Source organism: Oncorhynchus masou, chromosome 30 (genome assembly GCF_036934945.1).
Source record: "Oncorhynchus masou masou isolate Uvic2021 chromosome 30, UVic_Omas_1.1, whole genome shotgun sequence".
NCBI lineage: Eukaryota > Metazoa > Chordata > Actinopteri > Salmoniformes > Salmonidae > Oncorhynchus > Oncorhynchus masou.
The window spans coordinates 58,363,272-58,378,148 of record NC_088241.1 but is presented as its reverse complement, the minus strand read 5'-3'; the positions used below and the strand labels follow the sequence as shown (position 1 = coordinate 58,378,148).

The 14,877-nt window shown below is 42.4% G+C and overlaps 1 pseudogene; it reads left to right on the top strand.

The window, feature by feature from the left end:
• Positions 1 to 212: 212 nt before the first annotated feature.
• LOC135523208 (E3 ubiquitin/ISG15 ligase TRIM25-like) overlaps positions 213 to 14,877 on the top strand; it is a 34,486-nt pseudogene continuing 19,821 nt past the window's right edge.

Below are 14,877 nucleotides of genomic sequence, written 5' to 3'. Positions count from 1 at the left end.
CGCCTGTGTTCATTGCCACATTTTTTGTTGTTGTCCAAGACTCCAGTGCATGTGTGCATGGAAAACATACCATAAATTGAACTTTTACAAGCACCTCTGTCCAATCACAACCCTCATCCTGCAAAACACACACAACCAGGAAATGTACCGACTCAGTAGCACAAACAATTCTAGAGAAAAGACAGTGAGAAACAACTACATTCTGCACCAAAATGGCAACAGCCATGGATTCATTCAGTTGTTCAATATGTCTGGATCTACTGAAGGATCCAGTCACTATTCCCTGTGGACACAGTTACTGTATGGGCTGTATTAAAGACTGCTGGGATCAGGATGATCAGAAGGGTGTCCTGATCAGCTGTCCCCAGTGTGGACATTCACCCAATGGCCTGTTCTGAACAGAAACATTATGTTTGCTGAATTGGTGGAGAATCAGAAAAAGACAGGACTCCAAGTTGCTACTCCTGCTCACTATTATGCTGGACCTGGAGATGTGGCGTGTGATGTCTGCACTGAGAGAAAACTCAAAGCTGTTAAGTCCTGTCTGGTATGTCTGGTCTCTTACTGTGAGACTCACCTCCAGCCTCACTATGAATCTCCTGCCTTTAAGAAGCACAACCTGGTCAAAGCCTCCACACAACTAGAGGAGAAGATCTGTTCTCGTCATGACAAACTACTGGAGATGTACTGCCATACTGATCAGCAGTTTATCTGTTTGCTGTGTGTGGTGTGTGAACATAAAAGTCACGATACAGTCTCAGCTGAATCAGAAAAGACTGAGAGACAGGTAAGGACAATCTGTAATTGCTGCTTACTTCAAAATAACATTCATTGCTGAATATTAGTGACTACTGTACAACATAGCTTGGAAGTTAGCCAACACCCAATCATCTAGCTGTGCTAATATACACACTCCCGTGATGTAACATTTACTGAGACCTGAAGAGTTGCATTGGCTCCTTCAGTTATTGCCTAGGCTTTAGGTTTGCAGGCTAATGCACTTTTCTGGCATGCAGGAGACCCGGGATCGAACCCGATCAGTCATATTCATACAGATGCACACAGACACACACATACCTTTTCCTCCATAATGTGTAGACTCTGTCTCTGACTCTATCATAAAGTTTGATATGTTTTAACTTAGATAGAATCACTTGCACAAATGAACCATGGATTGACATTTATATTTCATATAAAACACCCTAGTTCTCCTAAATGTGGACCATAGACTCCGAGACAAACCCAGAACTGAATGGCCCATAGGTGACGCTACAATAAGCTGTCCCGTTTGTATTCGAGCAACGCAAGACTATGCTTTGTTTGTTAAAAAAATTATGAATTTCGTCAAAAGATGGCAAAATGTCAATTTTGTAAAAAAAAAAAAAGATTCTCCCACCCCAATCCCAACTAAACCCAAACTACTCAACTTCTCTTTGATTTATCAAATTGATACTGATTGTGGGGCTTAAGGACACTACAAGGAAGGTTTATACTCAAAACATTATATTTTCAAAAACATGGAAACAAGATGCAATTCTGTTGTTAACCTAAACTGTTAGCATTTATGCTAATTCATGCTATTATTTTTGTGTTATGAAATGGCTTTCCAATCTACAAATAGCTGGAAATCTGAAAAGACTACAACTACAGGAGATTCAGGGCCGGGCCTGGCTGTTCTGCCGCCCTGGGTGAAACAAAACCAATAGAACTGACAGAATGTCTCAACTGCCATTATGTCTTGGTCAAATATGCAATGGTTGTGCAATGTATAACGATGACAACACTCAATAACAAATGACAACTTTCTGTCAGTTGTCCTGTCTGCTTATGCACTTCCCAAAGTGGGCGACAAAAAAAGTTTGATAGTTGGGATGAAAAATTATCTGGAATAGAGTCTAGTTGGTCCTTTTTAAAGTGATTCAATGGTTTTGTTGGAGTACATAGATGCGTAATGACGTTGGCAAATGAGTACAATTAATCAAGAGTGCAAACGACTTTCAAAAAGTAAACATTTCATTCCGGTGTGAATTAAGTGAGAGGGCCATGAATCATGACAAAATTGAGCAAATCAGGGTTAAGTGCCTTGCTCAAGGGCACATCGACATATTTTTCATCTTGGGTATCGGCACAACGCTCAAACCATGATATGCTCCATCAAAGTACTGAGGGGTAAAACGGACAACTATAAATACTTTAGTGTCATCTAGTGGTAGATCTGGGATACACATTAAATTCATCAATACACTGTACCGTACAAACTAACAAACTGTTACAAAATCCAAAAATCATTGGACTTGCAGTAAACAACATAGATGGTTTGTGTCCTCACTTGTCTGGGGATCATTATCAAATATGAAAACACTTGAATAAATTCAATCATGACATTGAGGTCTAGATTTTTCTTCTGAAATCCAATCACATTCTTAATCTCTCCTCTTTCTCCTACTGAATAGATTATTGTGACAGACATGTGCATGAATAAGCCTCAAGATGGCGAGTGTGGGCCAGAATGAATTGAATTGCTCACCAGGAACAGAAGATGTCATGGTTTAAGGGAGTCTGTTGTCCTCTGTTGTCCTCTAGCCACCAAGCTCTCTGTTAGGCCATGACATCATCATCATTTCATCCACTACTGGACATAAAATGCTTTTCTTTGACCACATATGTAAAATACCTAGGTACCCTTCTGTAAGATCCATGAAGAGCGAATAAGGAAAGGAAAGTATCTCATCTAAATAAACAAGTACTGTACATAGACTATCAATTTGTCTTTCACAATCTATATCACAAACACACACACACACACAGACACACACTCACGCACACACACTCTCTCATGCACATGATTGCACTCCATACACACATCCTTAAATCCAACTCACCTTGTTCTCTCTCTTTCCTCTTTCTCACGCCACGGTTTAATGTTATATACAGTGAGGCAAAAAAGTCTTTAGTCAGCCACCAATTGTGCAAGTTCTCCCACTTAAAAAGTAAATTCATTAAAAATCCTACAATCTAATTTTCTGAATTGTTTTTCTCATTTTGTCTGTCATAGTTGAAGTGTATCTATGATGAAAATTACAGGCCTCTCTCATCTTTTTAAGTGGGAGAACTTGCACAATTGGTGGTTGACTAAATACTTTTTTACCCCACTGTATGCCTACCAGGGACGTCGCAAGGCCTATTTTAGGGGTACTTTATCCCCCTAAAATATTCATTAGCCCCCCCCTAAATAAATCAATATATCAGTCAACATATTTTCTCTCTGATTTTCTTTTTTTTCCGTCAACTGTTCCATCGCATCTTAAACTTCTTACCGGGCGGACACTAGGACCTGGGGGAGGCTGCTGCTGCAGAGGCTGCTGCACACGCTAGTGACTGTCAGTCCTACTTGTAGCTCACATTTTGGTTAACGTTAGATTCTTCTGTGGCTTGAGTCTGCTAACTAACAGTAAACGGTTAGGAAAAGGCTCAGACAGGACAGATTCATGCAGATAGGCTATGATGTGAATTTGTGGTAAGTTAGAACAGAGAGAGAGAGAGAGAGAGAGAGAGAGAGAGAGAGAGAGAGAGAGAGAGAGAGAGAGAGAGAGAGAGAGTATTCACTACTATAGACTTTGGTCATAATCAAAGCTTTGTTAACCAATAACTTTTTATGTGAGGCTGCCTGTAAGTTACAGTGTAACGGACGTTGTGAGCTAGCTAACGTTAACGGTGTCTTTTAAATTCAACGTAAGTTATGTGGCATTAACTTTGTATTTAATGTAGTTTTGCTATCTGTGCCAGGCTATAAGTGAGACAGATGACATAACATCATGAGCATATTTTTTCATACTCAATTGCTTTCATTCAGTAGGCCATTGCAAAACAATTATCAGTAGGTCATGTGTAGAAAAGGTGACATAGTGTTGATCACAGCCTTCTGCTTTGCATGTAGAGTTTTTGGCAAAACCATTAAATTTGATTCTTTGTCAGTAATGGCTGCAAAAATGTGACAAAAAATATTTGTTTGTCTTCGGTAAACATGAGATGGCACAAACACACAGAGACAGTGTTGTTGCATGGCAAAGCTACCAGGCAACTAGCAATCATAGGAACATTGCTCAGATTTTAACATCTGGCCATGCTAGTGATATTGCAGCGAGAAGAGAGTATCTGAGGAGAAGTGTTGCGGTCACCTCAATGTTAGGAAGACAGGGACTCTCTTTCAGTGCCAATGATGAATCTAGTGAAAGCACAAATAGAGGGAACTTTCTTGAATGTATGGAGCTTTTGAAGGAGTTTAACCCTTTCCTGCAAAGGTACAATACTCCATCAATACTCCATTAATGGGCCGCATGCCAGTTGCGGTCCATTAATGCAGTCGTGGGCACCTTAACTGCTATTTTTGATTGTCTATCTGCCATTGGATCCCCCATGGCTGTTGGTCTGAGAGCAAAGCTTCATCAGTTCTCCATCGTGTATTTGCTACTGATGTTTCAGTCCCTTCTTTCTGTAACTGAGGGACCACACAAGTTCCTCCAGAAAGAGGCTGTAGACCTGGCAGAAGCGTGTTTCGGCAAACAAGCTGTATGTGATACAGTGCAAATGCACAGACGCATTTGCCACAGAACTTTATGACAGAACCAAATCACTCACAAAATTCACAATATTCCAGAGGCAGATGCAGCAAGAAAGCACAAACAAAGGAAATGGGAGATTTTCTGGTGGAGACCTCCTTGGGTTGAGACACAGAATTGTCATGTTCCCAAACAATGAGAACAGGGTTGTTGCTCCCCTGCTTGGACATGATGGTTTGTGAGCTTGACCAGCGATTCTCGACTTTAGATGCAGGTCTGCTCAAAGGCATATAGGCATGCAGTCGCAACTCAAAAATCTTCCTAGATACATCATGCTTAACTGAGTTTGCCAAACACTACAGTATTGATGTTAAAACAGAAGAGATGTTGGTGGCAAGAAAATTTCTTGTCCGGAAAAGAGTGGCTGGACATCTTCCAAAGATATGCTTGCTGTGCATAACCTCCTGGATGATGATATGTTTCCTTCTCTGAAGGAAATCATTCAGGTTGCCCTCACAATCCCTGTGAGCAGCTGCTCCTGTGAAAAGGCCTTTAGTGCACTGCGCCGGCTGCACTCCTGTTTGCGTAAGACAATGGGTCAGAAAAGGCTTGCAAGTCTTGAGGGTGTCCATGTCCATTGAGGATGAAGTGCTTGGGCCACTAAGCCACAATAGTGTCATTGACCGCTTTGCCACCTTTAACAATAGGAGGTACACTTTGATGCATCCACCCACAAAATAAGCATCAAAAGGAAGAAGCAGTAGGAGCAGTTTTATAATATAGGTTGTAATATTTGTTTGGTATCTTTAAAAAAAATCTGATTTGATTCCTAATTATTGTTCAGTGTTTTACATTTTATTTAGCTCATTAGTTGAATTTAGTTTTAGTCCCCATTGTGGATGATACTGTGTAAGATGTTCCATGTGTCTGAATTATTGGGTTAATGTTGAGCAACAATTAACAGAATGGGTGAAACTTAAATAAAGATTTTTTTCTAATGGTATAATATGACCTGCATGTCTTCTCTCTCCTCTCGCTCTCTGTCTGTCTGCCTCTGTCTCTCAAAATAAAATCCCAAAAGTATTTGGGCTACGAAGTACAGCCATTTTTATGCCTTTTGCTGGTGTTGGATGGATGGGAACAGGGTGGACTTGAATTTCTTTATTTGGATAGCTTAGCCCCCATATCCATGAATCTCTAGTGATGTCCCTGATGCCTACTGTATACAGACTGGTTTAATGTTATATATGCCTACTATATACAGACTGGTTAATGTTATATATGCCTACTATATACAGGCTGGTTTAATGTTATATATGCCGACTATGTACAGACTGGTTTAATGTTATATATGCCTACTATATACAGACTGGTTTAATGTTATATATGCCTACTATATACAGGCTGGTTTAATGTTATATATGCCTACTATATACAGGCTGGCTTAATGTTATATATGCCTACTGTATACAGACTGGTTTAATGTTATATATGCCTACTATATACAGGCTGGTTTAATGTTATATATGCCTACTATATACAGACTGGTTTAATGTTATATATGCCTACTATATACAGGCCAACACTGGAATTTCAATCAACCCTGCTGCCAGTGAACCAAGTCAGGCAAATGCCTGTGAATCTTAAATGTGGCACGGACCGCTCCAGTGAACATGATGAATGGCCCTGTGCTGAGCTGCGTTCCACTGCTGTCACAGTTTGCCAGTTGGATGGCTGACCTGATGGACTAATAGGAACAGACACAGTCTGGATTGTGGCTGTGTGTTTTCAAGGAGGAAGATTTTAAAAAATATAGACACTGTCCTTATGTGAACACCAATAGACAACTTGCTACGATGAGATTGTTTGCTCTGCTGTGCTTCTCTCCTGATCAGCTGCTGTGTTCACGTACAGTAGTGCATCTCTTCAGAAATATTTACAAACCTTCCCTTCACATTAAAAGTCCACAATGGCTTGTTCCCATCTTTTGGCCACTGTGCTTCTAAGTTTGTTCAAAGCTGTGAAAATACATGCCTGTGATATTCACCATTAATCCAGCCGTGACACTTTCTGACCAGCTAGACTACTGTGGTGGAATTATTGTAATCAAAAGGAGAGACTTTTAGATTTCTTAAAAACATTCAAACCTTTATTATTTAATAACTGCAGTAATGGAGATGGTCAGTAATCAACCCCTGGAGTTGACCCCTGAGAACTCAACCAGCTGGTTTGAGCCACAGCATTTTATAGCAAAGTACATCCTCCTTCAGTCTACATAACACACAACAGATGTATGGAATAGGTCACAAGGTTAAGATTTGTATGAAAGATACTGTGAACACTGAGTCTGTACACGCTTTAATTGACTGTTTTAACAGTGGCCAAGTAAGCTACTGTAGCTATTTGATCGTAATATAGGCCTACCAGAGTGACCTACCATTGAAAACAATGGAGAAAATGCATCCCATAAAATTTTAACATTTAAATAGCGGTTCTATCATTCAGCCTACAGTAGCAGCCAAAGTGTGGTGTTCAATGTAGGTCTACATTCCATGAGACTTTTGAAAAGAACATACAGGCCTTTGCATTAACCTGTTTATCCACTTGTCCCTCTGACAAGGAGGTGACTGAACATTTTGTTGCGTTGTTTGATGCAAGAAAACACTTTACAAAATGAAATACATTATTATTCCCATACAGTTTGATTGGGTTCAAATCCGGACTCTGGCTGAGCCACTCAAGGACATTCAGAGACGTATCCCGAAGCCACTCCTGCGTTGTATTGGCCATGTGCTTAGGGTAGTTGTCCTGTTGGAAGGTGAACCTTCGCTACAGTCTGAAGTCCTGAGCAGATTTTCATCAAGGATCTCTCTGTATTTTGCTCTGTTCAACTTTCCCTGGATCTTGACTAGTCTCACAGTCCCTGCCGCTGAAAAACATCCCCACAGCATGATTCTGCCACCACCATGCTTCCCGTAGGGATGGTGCCAGTGTCATGACTGTCCACAAGAATCCAAATAGGTCAGATAAGGTTTGCAATGAATAACTTCAATCAGACCCCTCTCCACCTAGAGGGGAAAGGAAAGAACAGCTTGGGGTTAACAACTCCCACCTTGTTGTAATTCAAGGGAGAAGATTCAGGCCTGTGCTCTCAAGAGTCACCAAAGGAATGTTCTTAGTTTTGCTGAAACTCTAGCATGTTCAAAAGCACATACTGGAACAATATTTCTAACGTGGAATGTGGGGAATGGTCAGAGGCGATCTATAGAACACAAATAGAATTTTGTGTGTTATTTTGTGATGTCATTAAAAATGTTAATGGAAATACTTTAACTTGGAAAGTATACCCACTACATAGTATATGAAGTTTCCATACTGTGCGTTGTGCATGTATTATTTTGTTTTTGCGAAGAGAGGGATGTGATTTGAGAAGCTATAAGAGATCATTGTTTTACCTAACTTTGCACAATGAGCAGACACCACTGAGGTAAGGTCAGAGAGCATGTCAGTCTGCATGAACTACCCCTTTCGAGCAAAATTTATTAATGATGGGCTAAGAAAAAACACGAGACCAGAAAAATGTGAAGCTGCAGCTGCACCATAAAGTGGTTTGAACTTTGAATCTCAACACAAGGTGGAGACGATAAACTCACCTCCGTGACCATTTTGGACAATCAAAGCCTTATAAGCGTGCTGTTAAAAGGCCCAACCCCCTTTTCCAAGGCTGCCCTGTTCACAGAGAGATCCCCGGCGAACCCAGGCATTTGTAGGTGAGAGTAGTTTCTGAATGTACCAATGTTAAGTGTCTCTGTCCATCTCTCTCTCCCTCTCCATCTCTTCTTTAACAAGCAACCATGTTCTTGTCGCTAGGGATCTGTTTTCAGCATATTAAATCTCCAGTCAATAACCAGTGTAAAGTGTGTATATTTATCCTGTGTTCCCATTTAACTAGCTAGTAAATACTTAATGAAACCAATTTGTGTAGTACTAAATCATAAGTACGGCTCTGGTTTTTCCAGATGCAAGGAGGCTATGACTGTTCAGAATGATGATATGATATGAGGTTGTGATTAATAAGTTGATTGTTTATAGATGTGATAGGTAAAGACCTAGTTTAATTCAGCAGATGGTAACTCTTTAAAGAACCACTCTCGTGGTGCCCCAGATCCTAATGAGTTAACTGTTACATGATTCATTTAATTGGGTAACAATTAAACATAGTTAGTTAATTAGATAAATAATAGTATTCAGATTAATGTTAACGTTAAGTCACAACACTAGGTTTCCTCCAGACATGACCAGTGGGAACCCACCTGTTTTGAGCCCCACATCCTAGGCAAAAAAATAACAAATTATTTAAATATTTTATATTTTTTTGGGCTTCACTGTTTTGCATGTTAGTTTGGCATTAATGCGTGTCACATATCAGTTTGCAAACAATGTAAATATATATATATATATATTTATATATATATATCATTCAGTTAATAAAGCTGCATACACACATGGTCTCTTTTTTTTTTGAGTAAGGCAGCTCCAAAATGCAGGTGTTTCAGCCTAGCTCAATGCTTTCTGTGGTAGTGGGGCGAGCCAGCAGAAAATATGGAGCGCAGTGCCGTGATTGGCTCAATGTTATGTCACTCATGGGGACAGTACGTCATTTCCAAGTTTAAGTGCTTAGTAAAGGTAGACATCCCAAATTTCAGCCCTTTGGGTCCTGCCATATAATTATATTACAAGTGCCCTTCTAAGAAGGCTCAAGGTCATTGGCCACAGATAAAATGACGTCAAATCACGTTATATCTACAGTAGCTTTGATTGGACTAATCATGTCAAAATCTTACTTTCAAAGTCTTAGCTAGCAGTCATCACCATGAATCAAGTTGACAATCTACTTCCAAATCCTTTTTTAATTATTGTCATATGAAGATAAATAATGAAGAGTTATTATAGAGTTATTATAGATAAAACGTATCGGTGCTCATCGGCCATTGGACATAAAGATTACACAACAAATTGCAAATCGCAAATTCAACAATTAGTTATTTGGAAGGAATCAGTGGATAATTGAAAGTGTTGCAAAGAAACCACTAACGTTAGCCTGCTATTCAATGGAGTGACTGTGTGTTTTCTTTTTTTTGAGTTCCCACCATAAATCCAAAGAATACGAGACTACGAGATTACAAAGTTTGATGACAAAATTTGCCCACAAATGACCGCTGCAGCACCTTCACAAAGTGGGGTCCAACAATGTCTTGTATGCTGCTACATAAATGATGTAATATGCAAGGGAGATATGTATACTGTAGCTAAGAAAGTAATACTAAGTGTATGGTGTGTAGTAAGCTGTTAGTAGCCCATGTGCATCATCCTAATAATTTGGTCTATTTTCACCAACACGGTATTGTAAACACATCGTTCGTGGCCGGTGTGTGCTTGTTTGGAACTTTTGTTGTACAGCTTTGACAGTGCTACCGATAGTAGTGGCGCTTGGCTTGCACGTGCAAATTCTGAACACACAACATTCTATAATAGAATTGTATCATTTGACGTGTTAAATTAAAAGTTGATTTAACGCTTCAAATAGTGTTATATGACGTGTATCTTTTTTGACACGCAAAGACCCAAACGGCGTTCAATGTGCCTCACCCTAATCATTTGGTCTATTATAAAGTCTTCTTGATATAATTACATGTTAGTTGCCTGTAATCTAGCTGGATTCATCCTGGCCCTTTTAATAGTCCAAATTCATTCTTTAGTCTACAGATCATATTCTTTGTTGTTTAATTAGTTAAAACCTGCATTTCAAGAACAGATCCAGCCTAAATGACTAGAAATTTGCATTTTAAAGCTGATATTATTTTATACATGTTTATCCCCCCCCGCAGGGATTTTTCAGTACAAAAAAAGTGTCCCCTTTTTGGGCCCTCACCAGTTTGGATCCCTGCTTATGGATTAATAGTAGTAGCTAACTGTGTTGTGAGATCCTAACTAGAACAATAAGAAAGGATTTCTGCATATAGTCAATGGGATAGTTGTCAATAGCTTTGCATTGGATGTGCCTGGGAGATGCCGATTACTTTTTCTTTCGGTTGGATTGTCTTCGGATTTTCGCCTGCCATATCAATTCTGTTATACTCACGGACATTATTTTAACAGTTTTAGAAACATCAACGTGTTTCTATCCAATGCTACCAATTATACGCATATCCTAGCTTCTGGACCTGTGTATCAGGCAGTTTACTTTGGGCATGTCAGACAGGTGGGAATTCTGAAAAAGGGACCCTAGCCCAGAGAGGTTTGTCTAGGCTTTGGGTTAGCAGTCTAATGCACTTTTCTGCCATGCAGGAGAGATTTTATCATAAAGTTATATCTGTTTTCATTAAGACAGAATCACTTGTACAAATGAGCCATGGATTGACATGTGTTTAACTGCAGAGCCAGCTGGGGGAGGAACAGCAGAAATCCAAACAGAGAATCCAGAGGAGAGAGAAAGAGATACAGGAGGTGAGACACTCAAGGTGAGTGTTGACCATTTATATGTATTCACTTAGCAGATAGTCCTTTCTAAATTGACTTACTCTTCCTAAACTAAACTTCAGTAAAACTGGAACCAGTGAGGAGTCCACTGCTGGGCCATGTTTCGATCACACCGAGCCCCACTTTGAGTAACAGGATATATTCTGATATTGAATTGGAATCCCTCCTCTCTCTCTGATTGTTTCAACAGTACTCAGCACAAGCAGCAGTGGAAGAAGATCTTTACTGAGCTGATCCGCTCCATTGAGAGAAGGTACTCTGAGGTGAAGGAGCAGATCAGAGCCCAGGAGAAGGCTGAAGTGAGTCGAGCTGAACTACTCCTGAAGCAACTGGAACAGGAGATGTCTGAGCTGAGGAGGAGAGAAGCTGAGCTGGAGCAGCTCTCACACACAGGTGACAACATCACATTCCTCCAGGTGGCATCACTGAATCTTTGTCCACAGCATCAGGTGTGTCTGATGAAAGTTAAATGTTTTTCTTCCTCAACAATAATATTTTCCCTGTTTTCTGATCTGTTACTGTAGAGTTTCTAGTCTCTCTGTGTCTCTCCTGGATCTGAGGACTTACCCTGCCTCACTGTCAACCAGCACATCTCATTTGAGGATGTTAAGAAATCAGTCTCTGGGCTGAAAAGTGAGTTGAAAAGATCTGCTCTGGGGAAATTGCCAAAATCTCTGTTAAAGGTTGGTAACATACACTATTTGGACCATGAAGCTCAAATGTGCCCATTTGGCTCTATACTCCAGCGTTTTGACTTTGAGATGCAATGTTTTATGAGGTGACAGTTCAGATTTTCACCATTTATTTTGGGATATATTCATACATACCTCTTTTAGAAATGAAAGCATTTTATGTATATTGTTATGTACTTGAGTGAAGACCCAAAAGCGGTTTTAACAGAAAACAGAGTTCTTTAATGAAAAAACAGGAATGGCATAAATCCTCTTCCAACGTTGTCAATGGAACAAAAAGAACGTTAGTATAATGCAGGATGCACCTTTAGGCAGACTCCGACAGGATAGGACAAGGTGGAAGCAAACGAGACGACAGCTTGCTTCTGGCATCAAAAACACAAACAAGAATCAGACACTGAAAGTAGCAGGAACAGAGAGAGAAATAGAGACCTAATCAGAGGGGGAAGAGAGAACAGGTGGGAAAGAGTGAATGAGCTAGTTAGGGGAGATGTAGAACAGCTGAAGAATGAGAGACAGAGAAGGTAACCTAAAAGACCAGCAGAGAGAGACAGAGTGAAGAGAAAGGACAGGAACAGACATAACAAGACATGACAGTACCCCCCCACTCACCGAGCGCCTCCTGGTGCACTCGAGGAGGAAACCTGGTTCATCGATCAGCGAACGGTCCAGCACGTCCCGAGAGGGAACCCAACTCCTCTCCTCAGGACCGTAAATCCACTAGGTACTGATGACCACGGCCCCGAGGGCGCATGTCCAAAATCTTACGAACCCTGTAGATAGGTGCGCCCTCGACAAGGATGGGGGGGAGGGACGAGCGGGGCGCTAAGAACGGGCTTAACACAGGAGACATGGAAGACCGGGTGAACGCGACGAAGATAGCTGCGGAGAAGAAGTCGCACTGCGACGGGATTAATGACCTGAGAAATACGGAACGGACCAATGAACCGCAGGGCCAACTTGCGAGAAGCTGTCTTAAGGGGAAGGTTCTGAGTGGAGAGCCATACTCTCTGACCGCAACAATATCTAGGACTCTTGGTCCTACGCTTATTAGCGGCCCTCACAGTCTGCGCCCTATTACGGCAAAGTGCCGACCTGACCCCCTTCCAGGTGCGCTCGCAACGCTGGACAAAAGCCTGAGCGGAGGGGACGCAGGACTCGGCGAGCTGAGATGAGAACAGGGGAGGCTGGTACCCGAGGCTACTCTGAAAAGGAGATAGACCGGTAGCAGACGAAGGAAGCGTTCTGCCCAGGGAGCTGTTCTGACCAAGACGCAGGGTTACGAAAAGAAAGACTGCGTAAATGCGACCAACAGTCTGATTGGCCCGTTCGGTTGACCGTTAGACTGGGGATGAAAGCCGGACGAGAGACTGACGGAAGCCCCAATCAAACGGCAAAACTCCCTCCAAAATTGAGACGTGAACTGCGGGCCTCTGTCGGAAACGACGTCAGACGGAAGGCCATGAATTCGGAAAACATTCTCGATAATGATCTGAGCCGTCTCCTTAGCAGAAGGGAGCTTAGCGAGAGGAATGAAATGAGCCGCCTTAGAGAATCTATCGACAACCGTAAGAATAACTGTCTTCCCGCTGATGAAGGCAGTCCGGTGATAAAATCTAAAGCGATGTGAGACCACGGTCGAGAGGGAATGGGAAGCGGTCTGAGACGGCCGGCAGGAGGAGAGTTCCCAGATTTAGTCTGCGCGCAGACCGAACAAGCGGCGACAAATCGACGCGTCACGTTCCCGAGTGGGCCACCAGAAACGCTGGCGAATGGAAGCGAGCGTACCCCGAACGCCGGGGTGGCCGGCTAACTTGGCAGAGTGGGCCCACTGAAGAACGGCCGGACGAGTAGGAACGGGAACGAACAGAAGGTTCCTAGGACAAGCTCGCGGCGACGGAGTGTGAGCGAGTGCTTGCTTTACCTGCCTCTCAATTCCCCAGACAGTCAACCCGACAACACGCCCCCAGGGAGAATCCCCTCGGGGTCGGTGGAGACCTCAGAAGAACTGAAGAGACGAGATAAAGCATCAGACTTGGTGTTTTTTGAGCCCGGACGATAAGAAATAACAAACTCGAAACGAGCGAAAAACAGAGCCCAACGAGCCTGACGCGCATTAAGTCGTTTGGCTGAATGGATGTACTCAAGGTTCCTATGGTCAGTCCAAACGACAAAAGGAACGGTCGCCCCCTCCAACCACTGTCGCCATTCGCCTAGGGCTAAGCGGATGGCGAGCAGTTCGCGATTACCAACATCATAGTTACGTTCTGACGGCGATAAGCGATGAGAGAAAACGCGCAAGGATGGACCTTGCCGTCAGAGAGAGAGCGCTGAGAAAGAATGGCTCCCACGCCCACCTCTGACGCGTCAACCTCAACCACAAACTGACTAGAGATGTCAGGTGTAACAAGAATAGGTGCGGATGTAAAACGATTCTTAAGAAGATCAAAAGCTCCCTGGGCGGAAACGGACCACTTAAAGCACGTCTTAACAGAAGTAAGGGCTGTGAGGGGAGCTGCCACCTGACCGAAATTACGGATGAAACGACGATAGAAATTAGCGAAGCCCAGAAAGCGCTGCAGCTCGACGCGTGACTTAGAACGGGCCAATCAATGACAGCCTGGACCTTAGCGGGATCCATCTTAATGCCCTCAGCGGAAATAACGGAACCGAGAAAAGGGACAGAGGCGGCATGAAAAGTGCACTTCTCAGCCTTCACATAAAGACAGTTCTCCAAAAGGCGCTGGAGGACGCGTCGCACGTGCTGAACATGAATCGAGAGAGACGGTGAAAAATCAGGATATCGTCCATGTAAACGAAAACAAAAATGTTCAGCATGTCTCTCAGGACGTCGTTAACTAGTGCCTGAAAGACAGCTGGAGCGTTAACGAGGCCGAAAGGAAGAACCCGGTATTCAAAGTGCCCTAACGGAGTGTTAAACGCCGTCTTCCACTCGTCCCCCTCCCTGATGCGCACGAGATGGTAGGCGTTACGAAGGTCCAATTTGGTGAAAAACCTGGCTCCCTGCAGGATCTCGAAGGCTGAAGACATAAGAGGAAGCGGATAACGATTCTTAACTGTTATGT